The sequence below is a fragment of the Alexandromys fortis genome, unplaced genomic scaffold, assembly GCF_014885135.2.
Source record: "Alexandromys fortis isolate MF-2015 unplaced genomic scaffold, M_Fortis_MF-2015_v1.1 scaffold_50, whole genome shotgun sequence".
In the NCBI taxonomy this organism is placed as follows: domain Eukaryota; kingdom Metazoa; phylum Chordata; class Mammalia; order Rodentia; family Cricetidae; genus Alexandromys; species Alexandromys fortis.
Window position 1 is genome coordinate 624,558 of NW_026067932.1, and position 21,698 is coordinate 646,255.

General features: G+C 46.6%; 1 long non-coding RNA gene across 1 annotated transcript; it reads right to left on the minus strand.

Annotated features, from left to right (window-relative positions):
• Positions 1–13,229: 13,229 nt before the first annotated feature.
• LOC126503830 (uncharacterized) lies at positions 13,230–21,681 on the minus strand. Its single transcript, XR_007592412.1, has 3 exons — positions 21,435–21,681; positions 20,878–21,025; positions 13,230–13,390 (listed from the first exon to the last, which is right to left on the minus strand). It is a non-coding gene; the product is annotated as an uncharacterized lncRNA (long non-coding RNA).
• Between the last annotated feature and the right edge of the window lie 17 nt (positions 21,682–21,698).

Genomic DNA, 21,698 nt, shown 5'->3' on the forward strand with positions numbered 1-21,698 from the left:
GGGACCTAGCGAAATTTTTGGTCAAACTTATTCTCACTCCAGCCCGGCCCAGCCTGATCAGCACATCTCCCCTACCCGCACCCTCAATCCTCCACCCCCTGTACTACAAACTCAATCTTAGCCCACACTTTGTGTAAATTTGCTCTGTGCTGGTGCCCTCTGCTGGCACAGTCGTGTGGTGCAGCTAGCTGTTTCGCAGGACTCTTCTCATTCCCAGCTCAGCTCTATGAACCACCCCCAAGACAGCACGAGGGTCAGAGCTGGAGTGGGGTTCTCTAGGGTCAGGAATACAAGCTTGTCACTAGCAAGTGAGCATTGTCCCTATGGTCCAAGGTGGCTGCTCAGACTCTCACCAACAGGAAGGAGCCTGGAGGAGGAGGAACATGTCCTCTCTTGAATAACACTGCTGGAGGTAAGATTGCTTGCCAAGTTGTTACTTTCCTACTCTACTGCCTTGTGGTTGGCTATTGCTGTCGTCTGACCTGGCTCCTGGGTGATTCAAGGTTAGAGGTTCTGGTAAACAGGCCGCCCAGGTCTCCACAGGCATAGAATCACCTGCCGTCTTATTTCAGCCAGGCTCTGCCCAAAGTTGCACTGGCCCGAGGATGCTGGCAGTAGGGGAACAGCCTGAAGCTTTATTTTTCCTTTAGGAACCTCCAGTTAACTTTCATTTTTATTGTTTTTTGAGACAGGATCTCTCTACATTCCTGGAACTCACTTTGTAGACCAGGCTGGCCTGGAACTCACAGAGCTCTGCCTGCCTTTGCTTCTTGAGTGCTGGGATTAAAGTTGTGTGCCACCATGCCTGGCTTCTTTCTTCTTCTTCTTCTTCTTCTTCTTCTTCTTCTTCTTCTTCTTCTTCGTCTTCGTCTTCGTCTTCGTCTTCGTCTTCGTCTTCATCTTCGTCTTCTTCTTCTCCTCGATCTCTTCCCTTCAGATACTGGAAAGAGGTTGGACATGCTTTTTCTGATATTCTGGGCTTGCTTGCTCTTTCTCTGACACTTTTTCTCCTCTCTCCCCACGCGGCTGTTTATGTGCCCTGTGGCTGCTGCTTTCTGACCTCTGTGCCTAACTCCTCTTCTCATCTAGGAAGCTGTGGAGACAAGGCTATCACTGTGTGCTCCTGACTGGCCTGGAACTTGCTGTGAAGACCTGACAGGTCCCACAGAGATCTGCCTGCCTCTGCCTCCCTAGTGCTTGGATAAAAGGCTGAAGTCACCACGCAGGGCAAGAGCCTCCTTTTGGTGAGGGAGACATGGAAACATCTGGTGGATAATAAAACATATGGCTAGCTATACCTTGGAATAGAGATATTTATGAAAAGAAATCATGCTTAGGTCTCATTCACAAATTCTAGTTTGTCTAGAAGGGAATTCAAGCATTGGTCAGATGCTGGTTAGTCCTGCCGATCTGAGAGACTCTAGACTCACCCAGGAGACAAGCCTCCAGGCACACCTTTGTAAACAACCTTAGTCTCGTTAGTCTCGTAAGGAGTTATCTTCATTATGTTAATTGACTTGGAAAGACTCAGATTTGTGGGCAGAGCTGTTTCCTGGGCAGGATCTCCTGAAGTGTGTAAGATGGAGAAAGTGTGCTGAGCGGCTCTCTGATTGTTAATAGTGCAACCAGATGACATTGTGGCTTGCCCACCAGAATGGACTGTGTCCTTGAGCCAGAATAAACGATTTCGTTTTACTCCAATTGCTTTCTCAGTATGTTATCACAGGGAAAAAACTAAGACGTGAATAAATGTAAATTCGTTATTCTGTTTGCTCTATGTTTAGAACTGCTTGAGGTTTTCCAAACAGTTTTAATTCTTCTAGAATTAAATTAAATTAAAATTTAATTCTTCTGTCTAGAAGCTGATCAAAAAAAAAAAGCTAGACATTCCATGAAACCCTATAATAGGCTAGGCAAGCTTCAAGGGCAGTAGGTGCTTTGTGATAAGCAGAAAGAATAGTCATTGCTAAAGGCCGAGAACCTTCCCATGGAGCATCATCGGGGCCAAAGGGCAGGCTGGTCTGGTACTCTTTTTGGCCTTTTTAAGACCAGGTGCATCTCATCTTGTAGCCTGCTTCTTGATTTTATTGCATGGTGGAGCCTTGAACTCTTGATCGTTCTGCCTCCAACTACCAAGTGGTTGAATGTTGTTTTTAACAAAATATCAATCATCTGGTTTTACCAATAAAGGCTCAGAAGCCAGATGCTGGGGCGAAAACCTGCTATCTCAGAGAAGCAGAGAAAGCACTAAGATGACCTTCTGCCTCTGCCGTTATCCCAGAAGCCTCCTTTCTCCTGTGCCATCTCAAACCAGACCTCCTTAAACTGAATGTCCCTCCTTTCTACTTCCAGTGCCTCTCTATCCATCCTCCTGTCTCCCTCTTACTCTTTTCACTTCCTGCCAACTGGTTTCTTGCTCTGCCTCTGACCTATGGTTGACTTTACATAATCCTGTTTACAACATTCAATCAGAAAGCTCTGGATTAAAGGTGTGTGCTACGGGCTGAGCTCCACCACAACTGGAAGCAAGTAGTTCCAGTAAATAATATGATCTCGGTGTTGACAGCGTTATCAAATACCCTGCAACAGTAGAGTCGCATGGTTGTGATACCATGTTCAATTAGCATTGTGTTGTGTTGTTATTGCAATGACAAAAAGAGTCTTGCCAGGTAGCTCAAGCTGGCCTAGAGTTTATGAGCCTAAGGCTCCCAGTTGCTAGAATGACAAATACTAACACAATACTTGGCTGACTTTAACATTTTGGGGGAGTTTTAACTACATTTTGAAAAGAATAAACTTCGATTTGAACTTACCTAACTTTTTTCCACAAAGTTCAAGATCTGCATTTTTTTCCCCAGATGCCACAGAAGTGATCTGTCTCCTCAGTCCAGTGCCCCAGGGAGCCCAGGATGTTGATACCTCTCACTATGGGTAGTGGTAACTTAGAGGAAGAGAGGCTCTCAGGTTCTATCAGAAGAATCCATTCCACGTTTCAAAAACAACCTTGGGGTACTAGACCGATGGCTCAGGGGTTCAGGACACTTGCTGCTCCTGCAGAAGACCGCAGTTTGATTTCCAGGACCCACCTCAGGTATCTTTCAATTTCCTGTAACTCCAGCTCTAGAAGAAATAACACCTCTGGCACATATGAGCATGTGAACATGTGTGTTGATATTACATGAAGGAATGAGAACAGATACTTCCTCTTTCAGTAGTTTAGACCAAGATCGAGCCCCGATTTGAATTTTCCACTTTTCTTCCTGCATCTTCTGTCTGTCTGTCCATAGTCTGTGTAGTCTGTGACCAATCTCTAGTTTGTCTTTTGTCTGTTTGACCCTGTTGTCCGTCTGTAAAATATGCCTTGACCTATATTTTTTGATCATCACAGAAGACTTACTATGAGAAAGGAATGAGGAACACTTTTTTAAAACATTAGTAATCATCCGGGCAGGAGAGGCACACTCCTTTAATCTCAGCATCTGGGGGGCAGAGGCAGGCAGATCTCTGTGAGTTCGAGTCCAGCCTGGTCTACAAAGTGAGTTCCAAGACAGTTAGGACAATTACACAGAGAAACCCTGTCTCAAAAAGTCAAAATAAATAAATAAAAAGAAAGGAAATCTTTAACAGAGTTTTACAAGAGAAGAAATATCTTTACTGACCTCAGATAGCACTCAAAACCTCCCACAGATATTACTATCAGATATTATTATCCACGCATTGTTTTCGTACCACACACACATACACACACATGTGCACGCATTCTGGGTCAAGACATGAAACAGTACATTATCTGACAGTAATGCTATGCATTCAGTTTTGGTTGTGAAAGTTGACTACATGAGCAATCTAGGGCACAACATGGTGGGTTCCATCGCCTTCCTGAAGACACGTTACGTTTAAACTGGTTAAGTACATACTAGGACAGCAGAAAGAATGCATAATTTTAAATTATCTCAAGGTCTATTATCAACTTGGTTTCAAGGTCTGAAAAATGTCTAGTCTCCTCAAAGGCAAAGGTATTTTCAGAAAAAATATTACACACACGCAAACATTTTTAAAAAGTAGTACTACCAATACATCTTTTTAAAAAATTTAAAAGCTAGTCATTTGGGCAATCTGCAAGCACATTTGTCAAGCGCTTCTCTAAAGGGTCTTCCAGTTCTAACTACACGTGTTTATAACTTGCCTCTAGTCTGTGACCTAATGGGAGGGGGAAGTCAGCCTGTTCACCTCGGTTGTGGCTTCTCCTTAGTCCTAACAGGCTGTCTGATGTGCTCAGGTTCAGGGAGTTCTTAGGGAACAGAGGTGTAGCCATGCTGCCATCTTGTGGCCATGGTTGGAAGACTCACTTAGGTCAACTAGAGAAGGGGTAGGAGGGATCTAGTGGGAGGTTGAAGCCGTGCCCACGTGTCACTACACGTGACAATCAGATACCTCAACCTGCACTACAGAGAAACCCCCAGGATACACAAGACGGGAGGAGAGAATATATGTAATAAAAAGTGAAATTTAATTTTTTTTTATTTTGAGTGTGCAGGCATGAGCATGTGCGTGTGTTCGAGTGTGGAGGTCAGAGGGCAGCTTGCTGAAATCAGTCCCATAGAGAACTGAACTTTCTATTTATTCTGAGATGGATGACGTCTTCCTTCCCTTTCCTCTCATTTGATAGGAGTTCGGGCTTCTTCTTGTCCTGCGATAAATCAGGAGGGATTTGTTGCCCAGGGCCTTATTCGAGAAGCAGCTAAATCTGGTGAATGTCGCTAGTATTCACCACACCCTCTAACCCTGGAACAAGTAACAGGACAGGGGCATTGTATACATGAAGTTCCCGTTGCTGAGGCTTTTCTTTGCAATTCAACTTATCCCTCACAATCACTGCAGAGCACCTAATCCCCCACAATGATACCTGGTGGGCGTGCTCCTCGGGGTCAACTCCTTGTGTACCACTACAGCTCTAAAGGATGTCAAAGGATATTGTGTCCTCATCAGACTGGTACCCCGGCTCCTTTACCATGACTACCAAGGTCTCCTAGATAGAACGGAGCAGGATGTAGGTCTAACTAGAATAAAAAGAGAGCCCATGAGCACCCTCACACTCAGCATTCTCCTGGGGACAAGCCTCGCAGGGTTGGGGACAGGAACTGCCTCTCTCTGTCCCAAAATGAACACTACTCTGCTTTGAGAGAAGCTATAGATGCTGACACAGAACGCCTAGAGACCTCACTCTCCCACTTGCAGGGCTCCCTCTCCTCACTGGCTGAAATGGTTTTACAAAACAGAAGGGGACTTGATCTACAACAGGGAGGATTGTGTGCAGCCCCGGAAGGAGAATGCTGTTTCTATATAGACCATTCAGGACTTGTAAGGGATACCATGGCCAAGGTGCAGGAGGGACTTACCTCGGATGACATTGAGTTTTCTCTGAGTAGCCACAGGATTTTGTCTGAACCTACCTTTTCCTTTTGTGCTTCTCACCCCTCTAAATAAAACTGAAATAGGCTGGCTCTGTTATACCCACTGATCTAGAGGAGCCCTGGACAATTCTGAGTGTGGGTGATTGTGAACTTTGCTTTATGATAGACTCCAGAGGGAGATGCTCTTCCTTCATCCTCCTCCCTGCTCTCCAATCTTGAAAGTGTACAACTATTCAGGATGTACTGGGTTAGCCCCACAGATGGCCCTCCATTTCTGTCATTCCTTTTTGGTTGCCACCCATACCCTGTCTCTTCTATTGGAAAGATACCTCTTGTTTAAACTCAAGATTAAACAATTTTTTCTCTCCAGGGCAGTATCCTTGCTTTCCTCTATTAGAGAGCAATGTCAAGATCTCAGTATGGACAGATGGAGATATATCAGGACGGATTAAAATGGCCACTCCTATGGGCCTACATTTTAAGAACATTACCCATTTCCTCTATCAAAAGCAATATCTCCTTAAGCCTAAAGGGAAAGTGATATCAATTCCCATAATAGAAGACTGAAAAAACAAGGATTCCTAATTAGAAGTTCTAACCCGTATCATACTCTTATCCCTGTTGTTAAGAGAGGACCCAAGCCAGGTGGTGGTGGCTCACACTTTTAATCTCAGCACTCAGGAGGTAGAGGCAGATGGATCTCTGTGAGTTTGAGGCCTACAGAATGAGTCCAGGACAGCAGGACTATGTCACAGAGAAACCTTATCTCAGAAATAAAAAGACCCAATAAACGGAAGCCACTCTGCAGTTTCGATTTGACCCATGAGGTTGTGGGTCCAGCCCACACTGTGGTCCCTAACCCTTGTACTCCTCACCCAGAGTCCCTTTCCTATGACCCATTATTCACTGCGGGATGTTAAGGATGCTGAATCCAGTTACTCACTTTTATTTGCTTGTGGGGAAGCCACTCAGAGGGCAGGGCAAATCACTTGCGTTGTCCTCAGACCTCATTTCGTTGACTTAACATTTTCCCGAGACTTGAAGGAATACTTTACTACAGAGACTACACTCATCCAATGTACAGAAAACCTTTCTATGCAGGCCAACTGAAGAACTTACTTCCTGAGGAACAAAATTTATTCTCAAAGAAGTCTTAGCTGACAGAAACTACAGAATGTCTTGAAGAAAGTCCCAGCTATTGTAAAACCAAAGTTACTTACTTTGAATTTGCTTTTGTCCGGGATAGGGGCTTGTTTTGTCCAGACAAGCCAGAGTCTTAGAATCTGAATAGATCCAAGCCAACTTAACCTTATTCATTCAAAACAGCCGACCATTAAACTGGTGAGAGCATTTCTAAGTATGACAGGCTATTCTAGAAACTGGGTCCCTGGTTATTCAGAAATAGCTAAACCTCTATACCCGGCCCTCAAGGAAGACCAGTCTTGAGGACTAACAAAATGTAAATGGGTTTCTGAGTTCTAGAAGGCTTTTCAGAACTTCAGGAGACGTTAGTCAAGGACTCTGCCTACCGAGTCTGAGTTTCATGTGCGTGCAGCTGAAACACAAGGCATAGATTTGAGGCTGATTACCCAGTTCATAGGCCCCTCTCCCCAACCTGAAAAACACCTAATTAAGGAATTAGATCAGGTGGCAAAGGTCTGGCCTGGAGGCTTAGGCGTAGTTGCTGTAGTTAGAATTCTGACTCCTGAACTCCACAATGTAACCTCGTGCCTCCTCATGGTCTATAAACCTTACGGATAAAGGGATATTGTAATGTCCAAGGGAGACCTTTAGCTGACTGACAGCAGACTCCTTAAATATCAGTCCTCTTTGTGGGAGGAACCTGAAATTGCCTTTGAGACTTGACAAAAACTAAATCCAGTCACCTATCTTCCAGAGGAGGAAGAGGCTGCCTACTCTTGTGAAGAAGTCATGGACAGCACACAGCTCATCTTAACCTCTGAGATCAATCATTAAAACACCACAGCTTGAGCCTATCCAGATGGCAATTTCTTTGTGAAAGAAGCGATCTGATATCCCAATTATACAACAGTAAAGGCTTGGATGTACTTGCTCCCAGGACTAATATCTAGGAACTCCAATGCTCAGTTTATAGAGCTGATAGGTCTCTCTGGAGCTCTTGACGGTCCCAAGGGAACAGAGTTGATATTCATATAGACTGTAAAGGTACCAGTCTCACCGTCCATGCCAACATAACCATCTGGAAAGAAAGAGGCCTCCTGACTGCAACTGGGACTTCTATAAACCATTTCAAAAAATTCTTAGGTTTCTGGATGCAGCCCATCTGTTCACTTATCTCTCTGCAATCCACTGTCCTGGGCATCCGTCCTGATAGATATAGATAATATGATATATCATAGATATGGTAATTGTGGAAGTTTGAATGTAATTGGCCCCCATAAGCTCACACAGAGGGGCACTGTTGGAAGGTGTGGCTGTGTGGGCTTTGAGGTCTCCTTTGCTCAGGCTTGCTCAGTATGGTAGACGGTTCACTTCCTGTTGCCTGCAGATCTAGATGTAACACTCTTAGCTCATTCTCCAGCATCATGTCTACCTGTATGCCACTATGTCCCACCATGATGTTAATGGACTACACCTCTGAAACTGTAAGTTCCCCAATTAAATGTTTTCCTTTATAAGAGTTTTCATGGTCATGATGTCTCTCCACAGCAATAAAAATCCTAACATACACAATATATATACACACATATAAACATACACACACATATATATTATATATACATATATAATATAATATATATTACCAACTTGACATAAGTTATTTAATAAGAGGGACTCTCAATTGAAAAAAAATACCTCCATCAGATTGGCCTGTAGGCAAGTCTGTGGAACATTTTCTTTGCTAATAATTGATATGGAAGAGCCCAGTTCTTTGTAGGTGATGCTACCCTTGGGCTATATGAGTAAGAGGACTGAGCAAGCCATGAAGAACAAGCCAGAAAGCAGTGTTCCTCAAAGACCTCTGCTTCACTATGGACATTCTTGTGAGCAATATCAGCTGGCAGTCCGCTGATGCCCTCAAAGACTGGTTCAGAGACGAAATACAGAAGAGCAACTGGCAGCTTATTGTGGAGCTGAAGAAAGTATTGGAAACCATCTAATTTTCCCATGTGGGACAGAATTTGGAGTAAATGTACTATTATGCTGTGATATTACTAATGGAACAGACACTTGGACACTAATGGGCTTAGGTGTATAAAATGTTTCCCATGAGAACTGGTTTGACAGTGGTCAGTTCCCCGCCCCACAGTCCAGCGTGCCTTCACTCACCCTCCCTCAAGAGTTTTTTGGAATTCATTCTCTTTGGATAGATACCTTGTTCAGCCTAGATATAGTAGGGAGGGCCTTGGACCTTCCCCAAAGTAATGTGTCTTCCCTCTCTGAGGAGTGGATGGGGGATGGGAGGGTGTAGGTAGAGGGAATGGGAGGAGGGGAGGGAGTGGGAACTGAAATTGATATGTATAATGAAAAAAGATAGTATATTTTCTTTTAAAAAAATAAAAATAAAAAAGAGTGCCTGGCTCTCCTGACAGCATTCTGAACTAGAGCCCTTGGAGTCTAGAAAAAACTTGCTTGTCAGTAGAACCCACAATGTAGAGGAGTGAGTGAGGTCTGGAGAATGTATTTCTCGGACCCTCCTATGTATACACTGACACATTCTCTCCTGGGGCAAGCACACCTCATGGAAGATAAATTCTCACCCCTTGACCTGCAGAAGTGACCTGAGCCTTAAGTGCCCACGTTGCTTCAGGTGGCATGCGATCTGGCTGTTGTATGCACACCCTTCATCTTTTGCAGGTGGTCGGATAATAGGTGCGGGGGATTTCCAGCATCACAATGTTAGGGTCCAAGTTTGGGTATCACCTTGTTTTTTGGACTGCAATGTTTAGTAAGTTCTCAAGGCTTTTTTCTCCGATATGGTTTTAACATACCCATGTACTCTCTCAGGTGGTCCTAACCTATTTTGAGAAGGGCAGAGGCAGCACCTTTTCCCTTTGATGCCTCCAGAGTCTTGGACTCAAAAAACCTCAAGCTAGCAGGCCACTTGATGTTCTTCTTGAGCTGGTGTCTCATGGGCTGATGGATAGGGCCACGGTGCTTAGCCCCTTGGCTTTTCCCCTTTCTCTAAAACCATTCACTGGAGTTTGTGGACACAGACAGCTGCAGAAAGGGCTCACTAGCCACTTCCAGGACTCTCTGTGTGCAGCAAAGGAGGCTGTAGGACAGTTCTCAGGGGCTTCTCCCTCATTCAGGACTCAGGAATAGGGCCTGGCACCGGTGTTGGTGATGTTCTATCAGCCAAGCCCTTGCGATAAACTTCCAGGTGCCCTGGCTCTGAGAACCTGCATGGCTGGCTGGAATCCCATGAAGGTTTATGCTGGCATCCTCAAACCCTGAATCAGATGTGAAGTACAAGGAAATGAAGAAACTTGGTGCATGTGATTTATTTCCAAAATATCTGAAGATTCCATATACTCCTCTTGTTGCTTTTATTAGAATGTCTACAATTGAACTTGGTTGTCTTGCATGTAGAAAAGAGAGTTGTTTTTAAAGATAGGTGTTCTGTGTATGTGCAGAATCTGAATCAGTAAGAGAATGCTACACTTACTGCAATGGGATGATGATTTCACAAACCTGTTTGTGCCCGAGACCCTGCCACCCGCTTCCCCTGCACTTTGTTAAGTGCACGCTCTGAGTGTTTAAGTCTGACAGACTCCTCATGCCTGAATGGCTCTGAATGCTCACCATCTATCCATCTACTCATCCATCTATCATCCAGCCACTCACCACCTTTGTAGTTTCACCCAGCTACCCATCATAAACGTCCGTTCACCATCTATATACCACCATTGAGCCATCTGTCTACAATCCATTCATATAACATCTACTTATTAAATAATTTATCCACTACCATCCACTCACCATCCTCCATCCATCTGCCCCCACATCCACCCACCCATCCATCCACCCACCCACCCACCCATCCATCCACCCATCCGTCCATCCATCCACCCATCCATCCATCCATCCATCCATCCATCCATCCATCCTCCATTCTTCTGTTGAATCATTCAGTCATACATGGTGGAACTTTTCTATGACCAGAGGCCAGGATCAGATTACACTGATACACTGGAAATAGTACCCAGAATTGAGATTCTCCAGCACTTTACCCCAGTGCTCAGCAAGAAGCCTTTTAAGGCCTTTCTTGTACTTTCAAGGTTTCTAGGGAGTATAGGAATGTCCTCTAGGCCCCCTTATTTCCATGGCATTCTTTCTATACGGTCTCACCTTGGTAGCTCAAATTCTAAGTTCTCTGCCTTTGGTATTGCTTGCTGTCTCCTATTCTCTCTCAGGTTCTTTTCAAGGAGGTGACTTTGTCATTTGATACTTCAGGTAAGGTAGTACTGCACCATGACCACTGGGGGGGAGTCACGTGGAATCTGCCAGCTTGGCTGCATCTCGCTGTACACTTCAGGGTTTATAGCCTTTCAGGAAGTCTTTGCTCTTTTCCTGAGCTGGGCACCAAGGGCAGAGCTAGGTTCTGGGATACAGTGACTAATGAACCGTGAGGAGTAAAGCTTTACCCAAGGCCAAGGTAAGCTAGAAGAGTGGGTGGGAGATGGGAGTGGCCCAGGCAAAGTCCTAGGAACAACAGGTCACGCCTGCTCTGAGTGAGGGGCGGGGGGATAAGAGAAAGAAAGGGAAGAAGAGGGAAAAGAATAGGGAAGATGGAGAGGCAGGGAGAGGGAATAAGGAAGAGAGAGGATTTTGTTCTCCCTTTAAGTGGCCTCTTGGAGTGAAATGTCATATGCTTGCCAGAATACATGGCAAGGATCCTGACCCCCACAGAAGATCCTCCAGAACTCCCCTGCCACTAGGACTTCCAGTCCTTCCTTTGGCTTCTGGTGACCTTAGCACCTGCCTCTCTGCTCCACTCAGCACCTGGCTCATTCTTCAAAGTTCTAACGTGACTCATTGCCCCCCCCCCCCCCCCCGAGTAATCCCTTCCTCAGCTTTGTCCTCTGAACTCTGGCTACCAATCTTGAGGCCACACCTTGTCCTAGACCTTGTCCTAGACAGTTCCAAGCTGACCCCTGATAGCCACTGCCCCTCTACCCTCCTTCCTCCTCTTCTTACTCTTCCTGCTTGGGTTTTCTCCCTGGCTTCCCAGGCTTCATCTTAGTCTCCCCTGAGTCTTGGTCATTGAAGCTTGGTCTCTCCATTGGATTCCTGGTTCTCCTCCTTGGTCCCCCGGGTTCTCTCCTATGTCAGTCAGCCCTCGTTTCAAAACATGGGCGTTTGCATCCCAGATGAGACAGTGAGTCCTCCATCCTGTTCATCTGGGCTCTGCTGGTTTCTCTAGTTTCCTGTCACCAGCCCCACCTCCATCACCATGCCTAGTCCCTAGGTCCTCCCTCTCTGCTTCTGCCTACCCTTTCTGCCTCCCTGAGCTCTGCATTGTCTGATTGTGCCTGATTGTTTCACCTGAGCATTCAGATGAGTGCCCTTCTTCACCACTCTACCTGAGTGTGTTTCTTCTCTTCTATATTCTAAACTCTTAGAGCATAGAACAATCCTGTTGTGACCCTGCATACAGGGGTCCTCAAGAAGTTCTTGTCCTAGGATGTAAGGGCCAGGCCTTGCTCACTCCAACCAAACTTGCTGTTAGAACAGAGGTCTAGCTTTTTTTTCTTTAGAAACTTCCTAGTCATAAGCCACCCTCCACCCAAGCACCAACAGACTGTTTCAGAGTTTCTGATGTAATCTTGTAGTAAGCCCTGGTGACATTAAAAGTCTCCTGTCTCCCCAACCTAGGAAAATTCCTTTCCTGTGCTCCAGACTTAATGGAAACCTTCCAAGATTCCCAGGGGTAGAACCCCCCCTCAGGCATAGCCTTGCACTCTCATGGGAAAGGGTTCAGTGCCCCAGACACTCTCCCACAGCTGGCTATCTGTGGGAAGGTCCTGAGTATGATGCAATAGGAATTTAGAGAAGCTCACCTTTGTTCAGCCTTACACTGTTTATAAGAGAAAAGAGAAGGGGAGTTTCCTGCTAAGTATGTTGGTCCTGGAACCTCACAGTATATGAACCAGAGAGAGCTCTGAAGAATTTGGTTGCATTGGCTCATGGTGAGCTCAGAGTCCATCCAGTGAGATCGACTGTAGAGGGTGGAAGACTCCATAGAAAGGTTGGGCACATCCAGAGGTATTTCTGAAGGCTGGCTACTCATGAGCTGTGAGTTCTTTTCTGAATTGTCCCCTTCACTATGCTTCCTTCTAGTTTGAAAACACAGCTGCATGCGGCCCCTCTTTGTCTGCAGAGGGATTAGTAAGCTAGTGAAAAGGGCCAAGCCCAGTGTCTTCTTTAATAGCGGTTCCTTTTTATACAAGTCAATTACACTGCAATTACACATGACCAGAGTCATAATTACTTGGAAGCCAACTCCCAGGTCAGGGCAAGATCTCAATGCCGAGATGCAGGACTCTTGGGATTCACAAGGACAGCCAGTGGGAACACAGTGGGCAGGGCAGTCTGGGGACAAACAAGGAGCTGGTACTCTCTGGGAAGTCAAAGGTGGGGCTCTGCACATCATGGACTTGAGCTAGTAAATGAAGGTGGAAAGGCACGAGGGGTAAAGGATCGGATTGGCCATAATGATAAATAATGCTGGGAGTGTGAGGAGACCCAGAGAACAACTCAGGAGGTTTGGGATCAGTGTTCAGATCACCAGGAGCAGGGTGTCTGCCCTGAGAACAGAAGCTGGTTGGATTTAGGGAGCACAATTCACTCTAGGGCAGTTGTTGCAGGACTTCAGGACCACAAATTCAAGGGAGGTGCAAGGTTTAGGCTCTACCTTTTTTTCTGGCTTCTCTCATAGACATCTGCAAGGCATGGATCCATCTTGGAAAAGTACTGACCAGAGAGCATGCCTAGAAGACAGATCCGTGGTTGATGGTTAATCCTGCATGGGCCATTTACCTAAAGACCGTTTGAGAGTTCCTAAACACGGCTTGAACAGCAGCCAAGTGCCAACTCAGAGTGGGATTGAGTTATGTCATGACCTTGGGTGCCACCTTTGTCCTGTTCGTAGGATGGAAGCCTGAGAAGGGGGAATTCTATCCCTCTTCAGTCTCTAGGATCAGGTGGACAGACCAAGGACTCCTTCCCCATGAGTCATCTTTTTAAGCAGCTCTTGGCCTCAGCCTTTTCCCCCAAGGCCATTTGACTCTTGCGTGGGACCTTCAAACCCCCAGATTCCTCAGAGTTCAGCCCCAGCTCTCACCTTCCCACTAGACTCCCCGCTGCAGGACCTCTTGGAGTTGTCTTGGCAATGGATCCTGGAGGATGGGGATCTGCCAAGCTCCTCTAGTTAGAGACAGTCAGGAATTCCTCCCTTCTCTTCCTTCCTAAAACACTGAATCTTCCCTGAAACTGTGGGCTGGACTAGTCCCCAGTGAAACATCTAACAGGTTGGTAGCTGCCAAGAAACCCCTGAAGGTCACTCACCAGAGCCTTCTAGTAGGGGCACGTTGCTCTGGGGGCAGGGAAGTCTCACCCCAGAGTCTGTCTACACAGTTCTCATCCTCCCCACTTTCTCAGTGCCTCAGCCCAGGGGCCTGGGATACATGGGCCCGTGGAGGCTGTTATGGGCTTGACAGTTGTGACATGCAAAGGCTCAAGAAGGCTTTGCTTAGACTGCTAACCCCTGGAAATAGACAGAGCGATTTGCCATAGAAAACCTATAGAAGCCAGGGAATATGAAAAATGCCAAGCTAGCTAGAAGTTAAAGAGACATAGCCAATTCCATAAGATATGATTTTCTATTTCTTCAACTGGACAATTGAAGTAATACCTGACCGATGCTTTCAGAGGGTTGAGGGACCCTTCCTGGAAGTACCCTTCATCTCTGTTAATCATCAGCCACTTTTTGAGAAATTCTGTATGCAAAGAATAGGGAAGGCTTCTGAACAGAGACGTCTGGATTGCTAAGGATTGCAGCGGTGCCCCGGCTACTAGCAGCGAAGTGGAAGGTGGCTCTGAAGACTTAGGCTGTGGATGTGCTCAGGGAGGCGCTGGCCATTCTGGCTCCCCTTTTTGTCTGCACAATGCCAGGGTCAGCTGTCACTTTAACTCAAAGACAAAACCAAGCCATATCCTGGATTGTTTTCACCGAGATCTCCAATAAACAGCATCTGGCTGGTGGTAATCACTTTTAGGTTGAAGGCTGCCTTGCCAGACCTGAGGGGTGAGAAGCTGGGCCAACATCTCAGACAGCTGCATCCCAAGTTCTGTCTGAGGCAGGGATGTGGGGAGGTCTCCTCCTTGTAGCCAGAGCTCAGAGGCCCACAGTACATTTCTGATGCTTTCAGCACCAAGCACTATTCCCTCCCTTGTTTCTGTTTCTCTGCTATCTCCCCCGTTTATGTATGTAGACACAAACACACACTCCTGCCACAGAGAAGTTGCTCTGTGTTTCCTTCTAGCGTTGTCTCCGAGGAAGACAAAGGCAGGAGCACACAGACAAATGTGCAGAGATGACTTTAAGGGGTGAGGCTAATCTCGTGGGTTTAACTGAAGGCTCAGAGTCAATACTGAGGCTTAGCAGAAGCTGCTGCATCCGGAGTCTCGTGACTTCTGAGGCTGCTGCTCAGCAACTCTGGCCTCCCAACATAGCTCCCCTGTAAACAAACTGCTCCAGACAAAGGTTAATGACTGCCCATCACGAGCTTTCTCCTGATGGCTTTCCTCCATGGCCTTTTACCAATTAGCCCTTCCTGGAGGCCCCACGCAGGAGGGCTCAGGAGAGCCAGCAGAGTGGATTCTCCTCTGGGCCTCACTAGATGGGCACCAGGGTTTTCGGACCATCACTTCTCAGTCTTTGTGCTAGGCACCTTGCTCCAGGTTTTTCCCCAATTCCCGCCTTTGCTCTTATAAGAAAAACACAAGGTAGACACTGATGAGGGCATCATGACTGGGCTTCATATTCTTCTCTCAGTTGGCTCCACAATGCAGTTAAGAATGATCCAGACCCCAGCAATTCTCTTTAGTCAATGCATGCCTGGGTGGCTGCTCTGACACAGTCTATCAGCCACAGAAGATGGGGTGTTACTATGAATGACTGTCCCTCAACAGTGTGAGCTTTGGTCTTCTCCTGGAAGGACACCTGAGCATGCCAAATGCCCTCCCACAACTGTCCCTGCTCTTTAGATCTGGGTAGAGTCTGCAGAATGCTGGACCCAGTCCTTTAGGGACATTTAGGCTTTGGGCTGGTGGCCTTGAGACCTGCTTTGGTAGAGCATGTGTAGTGAGTGGCAAAAGAACTGATGGCCAAGCTTGGCTTCCATGACATTCTTCTCTTACTGAAAGAGCACACTCTCTGCAGCTGTCCCCACCCAATAGGGAAGTCATTCTTCTGGGAGGAGGGCAAAGAAGAGGGCAGTTGAGGAGGAGCCTTCAGACACAGGCAGGTCATGGAAAGTAGCCTCACTATCGGCTCATCTGCCCCCTAGCACCCTGTTAGCAGCCAGAGTGATTCCCATGGTAGGATTGCCAACACAAGCATCTCTAAGGACCAGGAATGTTCATGCTGCTGGCCACTTGGGGACCAGCTCTTGGGCCTAGTGATGCAGAAACACTGTCCATTGGTGAGAACTAAGCCAGGTGGCTGACCACTTCCTCAAGCTATAGTAACCAAGCAGTTGTTACAGACTTCAGAGTCCTGAAGACAGAACAGGGTGGACACACTGTCTGAAAGGGCATCATCCTTTGGATACAGAAACTACTTGCCCTGTCAGGATGCTCAGAAACAAGTGCCTGGAGTCTGGGTATGCCTGCCCAGCACAGAAGAAGAAACTGCAAGGACTGTGGCGGAGAGTATGGGCTCGGGAAACCACATTGTGTCTAACCAACCATCATGCATCCACTCTGGCAACCGTGAGTGCCTGTCATTACTACTTCCCATTCTCCATTGCAACCTCACGGGCCTGCCCTCCTCACCCCTTAAAAGAGCTGGTAGCTATGTGACTCCTTTAGTCAGCAGAATGGCTCATCCTTGACCTTTCTCCTCAGTCATGGATAGTCAGGTAGATATGGAGATACAGCTGTCCTAGGGTCATCTCAGCCTTCAGGACACTTTCTGTGACTCATTAATACTTGTTGTCCTGTACGGTTGGGAGTGTTTGTAATTGCAGTGTGGCCTAGCTTACGTTGAATAAACTGCTACCTTGTCTTCATGAATTGAACAGCCGATGTTTACAGTACTAAAGGGTAAAGGATCCATGCTGGCCCAGCTTTCCATTGCTGGGACAAAACCCCTGTGATAATCAGCTTACAGGAAGAAAGGTTTCAGAGGTTTTGCTTCATGGTCACTAGGTTTTACGCCTGTGGTGAAGCAGTATATCATGGTGGGAGCCTGTCGTGGAGCAGAGTTATTACCTCATGGCTGCCAAGAAGTGTGTGGACAGGGTTCCATATCCCCTCTAGGTCCTCCCCCTGGAGACCTTACTTTTTCCTGTAGTGGGTTTTTGTTGTTTGTTTTGTTTTGTAGTTCTTTTAAGACAGGGTTTCTCAATAGCACTGGGTTCTGATCCTACTGCACGTACTGGCTTTGTGGGAGCCTAGGCAGTTTGGATGCTCACCTTACTAGACCTGGATAAAGGTGGGTAGTCCTTGGACTTCCCACAGGGCAGGGAACCCTGGTTGCTCTTCGGGCTGACAGGGAGAGGGACTTGATCGGGGGAGGGAAAGGGAAATGGGAGGTGGTGGCGGGGAGGAGGCAGAAATCTTTAATAAATAAATAAATTAAAAAAAAAAAGGACAGGGTTTCTCTGTGTAGCCTTCTCTGCCCTAAAACTCCTTTCAAAGACTAGGCTAACCTAAAACCCACAGAGATCTGCCTGCTTTTGCATCCTGAGTGTTGGGATTAAAGGCATGGGTCACCATTTCCCAGTTCCCTTAGTGGTTTTAATGAGAGTGCCCCCTCCCCCCACCAGGCTCAGATGTTTGAGTACTTGCTATCTAGTGGGTGTAGTTGTTTGGATAGGATGAAGAGGTGTGGCCTTGCTGGGGAAAGTGTGTCACTACTAGAGGCAGGCTCCAAAAAGCCAGTTCAAGCCCTAGGGAAAAATCCTGGTCCCACTACCAGTGGCTCCACAGACTGCCCCAGCCTCACAACTGTCCCCCACATCTAGAAGGCTTAGTTTGGTGCTATGCTGGTTTACCCACTGTCAGTCCAGAGTCAATGAGCTCCCATTAGCTCAGGTCAGCTGTTTCTGTGGGTGTCCCCATCAAGGTCTGGACTCCTTTGCTCATATTATTGCTCTGCCCTCTCTTCGAGTGGACTTTGGGAGCTCAGCCCAATGCTTAGCTGTGGATCTCTGTGTCTACTTCCATCTGTTGCTGGATGAAGGCTATATGATGACAATAAAGGTAGTCATCAATCTGATTACAGGAGAAGGCTCCTATTGCTTAGGAGCTTAGCTGGGGTCATCCTTGTGGATTCCTGGAAATTTCCCTAGTGCCAGGTTTCTTGCTAGTCCCGCAATGGCTCCCTCAATCAAGGTATCTCTTTCCTTGCTCTCCCTCTCTGTACTTCATCCACCTCAACTATCCTGATTTTTCAAGTTCTCCTCTCCCCTCCTCTCCCTTCCTTTCCCCCTTCCACCCTCCCTTCTCCTCCCACTCCCACACTCCCAGTTTTCTCAGGCAATTTTCTATTCCCCTTCCCAGCGGAAGATCCGTATATGTTTCTCTTAGGGTTCTCCTTGCTACCTAGCTTCTCTGGGGTTGTGGACTACAGGCTGGTTATCCTTTGCTTTATATCTAATATTCCCCACTTATGAGTGACTACATGCCATGTTTGTCTTTTTGGGTCTGGGTTGCCTCACTCAGGATGTTTTTTTTTTCTAGTTTCATCCATTTGCATGCAAATTTCAAGATGTCTTTTTTTTTTATCACTGAGTAGTACTCCATGTGTAACACATTTTCTTTATTCATTCTTTGGTTGAGGGGTATCAGGGTTGTTTCCAGGTTCTGGCTATTACAAATAATGCTGCTATGAGCATAGTTGAGCATATGTCCTTGCAGTATGATTGAGCATATTTTGGGTATATGCCCAAGAGTGGTATTGCTGGGACTTGAGGTAGGCTGATTTCAAATTTTCTGAGAAACCATCACATTGATTTCCAAAATGACTATGCAAGTTTGTTTTCCCATCAGCAATGGAGGAGTGTTTCCCTTACTCTGCATCCTCTCTAGCATAAGTTATCATTGGTGTTTTTGATCTTAGCCATTCTTATTGGTGTAAGAGGGTACCTCAGAGTTGTTTCTATTTGCATTTCCCTGATGGCTAAGGATGTTGAGCAGTTCCTTAAATGACTTTCAGCCATTTGAGATTCTTCTGTTGAGAATTCTCTGTTTATATTTCTACTCATTTTTATTGGATTATTTAGTATTTTGATGTCTAGTTTCTTGAATTCTTTATATATTTTGGAGATCAGTCCTCTGTCTGATGTGGGGTTGGTGAAGATTTTTTCCCATTCTGTAGGCTTCCATTTTATCTTATTGACTGTGTCCTTTGCCTTCCAGAACTTCTCAGTTTCAGAAGGTCCCCTGTATTTATTGTTGCTCTCAGTGTCTATGTTACTGGTCTTATATTTAGGAAGTGGTTACTATACACTCATCTGACTTCATCATAGCGCTGGGTGACAAGAGACTGCATGGGCCCTTCAGGATGCTCAAGAGTCCTCAAAAGAAACTCAGTCTCAGAAGGAGGGGCAAATGCCTGGGAGACAGGAGGAGCTTTGGAATTATGGAATGTGTGGTAGTTACAAAAATTTATTAGCATCATAAAAAGTCATCCATCTGGAAAGAAATGCTTGAACCAACCATCTTTCCGTTCCATAACAAATACCTCAGATGTGCCACTTACAAGGAGGAAAGGCTTGTTTAGTCTCATAGTTTTGGAGGTTCAAGTCCATGACTCGCCTGTTGCTCTTAGGCCAAGCCATCAATCATATCATGAGAAGCTCATACGGCTAAGAAAGTAACAAAGAAACTCCTATCTTCCCCGTTTGAGGCCACATTCCCAGTGACCTACAGCCTCCTTACACCCTGTTCTCACAGGTCCCATCACTTTCAACACTGCCACCCGAGGACCAAGCTGCAGCGTGTGACCTGCAGGTGACACTCTGGACACAAACGGTAGCAACAGGTGTTTCGACACGGCACTACAGAGTGAGTGTGGATACACACAGGAGGCTGAAATCAGAAGGGCTGTACTCAGGAAGTTTTGGGTGAAGAATTATGGGTACCTAGTACACTAAAATCTCACCATGTCACAACTCAGACATGGTATGTGGGAGAAGACGTGAATAAAAGTTTAATTTTAAAACTAAGAATTAAAAGTTATTTAAACTATTTGAAAAATTCATGGAAGGAAAGGCGTCAAGATACAGTGTTAAGTGAAAATCAGGTATCGATACTGGGACACAGGAGGAAAGCAGGGAAGGATGGAGGGACAGAGTGTCCGTCACACTCAACAGTGAACTAAGGGACGAAGAGGACTCACTGTGTCTTCTCCAGTCTGGAGTTGGAAACACCTGTCCTCTTAATGGACTGGTAATTGTGTTGATAGTAAAAAGTGTTACTGAGAACATGAACTAGCTAGCAGTCTGCTCCCAAGAGCTGGCATAAGGCCACCAGGGGGTGGACTGTGTGAATGGAGGACATTCTGTGGGACCCTAGGACCCTGTCCTGATGGCCTCAGATCATCTCCTCAGCTCAGGTGCTGAGAGAAACATTCACCTTTTCTGGAGATTGAGATTTGAGGACTGGGGTGACAATATTTTCCTGTAGATTTTAATAATTTTTAATTATTGTTTTCAAATGCTGTTCTAGTAAAAACAAAAGGCTCACACGGCCACCCCACCCTCTCAGTTGTAATCCTGAACTGTCCCAGATTCAGGGAAGGAACTTGCCTGTCTGGAAGGCCCTGTGTGGCCAGTCTCCTGCAGTCCTGCTGAGCTGTCCCTAGGGACACACTGAGAAAGGAGAGGCAAAAACTGGATAGGTTATTTGTGGCTGGATATACAAGTCTCTAGCTACGTTGTGAAGAGAGTCACAGAGTTCCTGGGTTCAGCAGCCTTAGGCATCAGCTCAGCACTTAGGCACACTGTATGTGTGATCAGTTTGCCTAGAACCAGTAAGCTGTATAGCCTGGAAAAGAAACCGCACTATGCAAAAAGAGCAGCCTGGTCTACAGAGCTAGTTCCAGGACAGGCTCCAAAGCCACAGAGAAACCCTGTCTCGAAAACCAAAAAAAAAAAAAAAAAGCAAAAAGAGAGACTTAGATAGGGCTTCAAGGCAGTGAGGACTGAGAACAAGCTACAGAGCTGACTGAGAGCCAGGAGGGTAGCACCTTGCTGGTCACCTGGAGGCTGGTTGTCTCTGCTGAAAGTGACGCTGGAGCATTCTGAGCAGGAAGCAGGCTCCTCTAACATCTGGGCAATGCAAACGCTGTTCTGGGTTGCTCTACACAGCTGAGGTCATAGAAGGCCGCCTCTGGACTGTACAAAACAGTAGGATATCATGAGACCCTTCATAGTGGCATCACAGAGGGCAGCATCTCCCTGAGTCTCACTCCATGCCCAGCCACAAGCCAGATCCCCAGACTGAAAAAATCTTGGCCCTGACCCCAGACAGCTGCCCCTGACTTCCTTTGCCCACTCAGGTTGAGGCAGGAGGGACATCTGGCTTCCCACCTTCAGTGGATAAGACACACGCAGGGTTGAGGAGGTGCTAAGAAAACATGGGTGGGAATGATAGAGTCCCACAGGGCTCACAGAAGAGTCCCCATCTGGACCCCAGTCCTGGCACAGTGCCTGTCCGCTCAGCCTGGGCACCAGCCTTGCTGTCAGGGTCATTTCCGCCATTTTCTCAGGAAATGACCGGCATTAGGCAGCTTGTGTAACTCACCCACAGGATGTAAGGCCTCTGCACAGATCACGCAGGTTGTTGCCCGGGTGACATGGGTCCATATCCCGGTTCTTTTATCTCATTTCTTCTGTGGAACCTCTAGAGGAGGACTTGAGGGGAGGAAAAAGTCTGGTCTGTTCAGAGAGGCTTTCGTGGGCACGGTCCTTCCTGCCACTCCCATAGGCCTCACACTACATATCCAGGGCAGGCCTGAGTCCTCACTTAGCCTCCTTGCTGGTCTTTTGGGCCGGACTACACCCTGTC